Source organism: Spinacia oleracea, chromosome 6 (assembly GCF_020520425.1).
Source record: "Spinacia oleracea cultivar Varoflay chromosome 6, BTI_SOV_V1, whole genome shotgun sequence".
NCBI classification, from domain to species: domain Eukaryota; kingdom Viridiplantae; phylum Streptophyta; class Magnoliopsida; order Caryophyllales; family Amaranthaceae; genus Spinacia; species Spinacia oleracea.
Genome location: NC_079492.1, coordinates 24,907,878 through 24,910,615, shown reverse-complemented (window position 1 = coordinate 24,910,615; position 2,738 = coordinate 24,907,878).

The following is a 2,738-nucleotide window of genomic DNA, read 5'->3' as shown; positions in this document are numbered from 1 at the left end:
CTATTTGTTTGCTTGGTAACCACACTTATTGCACATTTTCAGGTAGAACTGCTAACACTTTTCATTGTTCAGGCGCCTGCTAGGATGGTTAACCAGGTGATGCGCGTAGTCAACCGGTTAAAGGTCGCGTTGTCCTCTGCTCGGGCGGCTCTCTCTTGCAGCAACCCGAACTCGACTCAGGTATGGTGCCTGGTCATTTTGCTTTATTTTGTCAGTTTGGTTATGTATTTGCTGACTTGTATCTGAATTTTGCAGACTGGCGTTCCACAGGCCTGTATACCGGAGCCAATGCGGACTCCTCGGAGGGATCGTCATTCGTTCGAGGGCGATCGTGATGCCTTTGGATCACATGCTAGGCCGCGCTTTTCGGACGTCGGGGTGGGTCATAGGCCCATGCGACCTTTGACTGGGCCTATGATTGGGACCACGTATCCCGATCTGGTAAGTACGGTAGACTTTCTCTATACTGTCTCGTTTATGCAAGATTCCTGATCTGTTCTTGTTTATTAAATTTTACAAACATGTGGATTTGTCCTGTTGGGAGAAATTGCGACACATTGGGGAGCTGAAGAAGAGTCGACGCCAGTCCCGGTGTCTGATCCTATATCGAGGTCTGAAGGGCCAGCGTGGTTCCTTGGGGAGCGGGTATTCCGGTAGACAACGGGTATGTAGTGGTTTCCTCGGCCGCCTTCGACTAGCATATTGCGCCCAACAGGTGTTCCCCCGGTCGCCGAGGTATGTGTAACCTTTGATTTTTGTCGATATGTATATGTTTATTTCTTGCTGTGTTGACTAATATTTTATTCATATTGCAGCCTGAGCCTACTGAGCATGACGTTTTGGTGTCGCCTGATTGTCTTGTCAGCTACACCACAAGGGGGTGGTTCCAGGATGATAGAGGAGATGCATGATGTTCCTGATGAGGATAGACCTCACCCACTGATACATGTGAATGTGCAGTATGAGCTTCTTTTTTTTTGCAGTTGTATTTGTTTTATTTTTAGTATATCTTTTGCTAAGGTGTTTCGTTTTCTTTCAGGTGCCCGTTAGCATGGTTAACGGGATAGTGAGAGTGCTCAACCGGCTAAAGGCCGCGTTGGTCAAGACTCGGATGACTCTCTCTTGTTTCTTTCAGGTGCCCGTTAGCATGGTTAACAGGATAGTGAGAGTGCTCAACCGGCTAAAGGCCGCGTTGGTCAAGACTCAGACGACTCTCTCTTGTCGTAACCCAGGTTCGACTAAAGGAGTGTGTCTGAGCTTTTGTTTCAATCTTCAGTAACTATATGTATGCGGACTTGCTATTTATATTTTGTAGACTGGAGTGTCGCATTCCCGTGTGTAGGAGTCGATGCGGACTTCTCGGAGAGACCGACATTCTTTTGAGGGTGGTCGTGGCGTTTCTGGCCCACATGCTAGGCCTCGTAATTCTGATGTCGGATCAGGTCAGAGGCCTCCGCGATAGTAGGTCGAGTCTAGGAGGAGCCATACCGGTCACTTTGGTGTGCCGGCGTCTCTGATGAGTTGGCAGCAGCAGCCGTTCTTGGCCGGGTGATAACCCCAACCATTTCAGCAGTCTATTAGCACAGGGTGGGTACTTATATAGCCGACACAACGATCAACATGGCCAGCCGGACAATCACATAGTTGGGGATCTTCGCAACTCGATCCCCTATTTTGTGGGTTGCATGCTGCCCAGGGAGAGGGTCCGAGCGGAGGTGCTCCAGGTGAGGATGAGGATCCTTATCCTCCGGGGTTTAGCGGGCCCCAACCTAAGACCGAGTACATGTATTATTTGATCATGTAGTATTTTTCGTATTGGTGTTCATTTTTTGTCAGACTTTTGTATGTATTTAGCATTTTTGTACTTGTATTTTCATTTCGTCTGCTTATGCATTGAATCCCATTTTGCAAAAAATAGGTCATTTTTCCAGCCTTTGCCTTTTTGGAGGTATTACCTCTCTAGGAGGTATACCAACTTACTTAAAAAGAAAAAAAATGCATAAAAGAGCATGACACATTTCATGTTTTAGGGTAAACAACGGTTTTCAGAATTATGGTCCAAATAAGCTTTTATTTAGAAATCGAATCCGAATAAAATTACAAATTTTGTAACCAAGAATCTTAATTATCCCTGAATAGCTGAGTTACATCATAGTTTAAATCGGATTAAGAGAAGAATTTGAAATACGAATCTTATGGAATCCGTGTAGCCTTGAAAGTTTGCTGGAAACTGAGAAGCAGGCGCCAGAATTTATGGGTATTGGGACTTCTGAGCTAGAAATTTCTAGTCCTTGTTTCCTTATTCTGCAGCAATACGAATTACATATCTGTTTTCAAACTGACTTAGGTTCTACTTAGAATATCTATAAATACAGGTTGACGGTGCTCGTTAGTCTTCACCCTTGCATTACTAATGACTGTTTTGTGTAGTTACTGAATTTTTTGACCTTTACGTCTGCTCCTGTTGATGGTCCGTTCGATTTTGAATCTTATTTCCGTGCTGACCTGTTGACTTGGGCGCGGCACAGAGATTGGTTTATTCCCCGTCCCAGTAAGATTTACCTAAGGACTTCTAAGGGTGTAGCCTGCTGCTTGAAGTTTTATGATTATGTGCCCCTTGTACGGAAGAACGAGAAGCCTATGCTCTAGAATAAACTTTACTTTTGCAAAGACGGAGCTCTTTCCCTTCGTTGGCGGGTGTGCCTGCGTCCGGTGCTGAAGAATGTAAACCTTAGAAG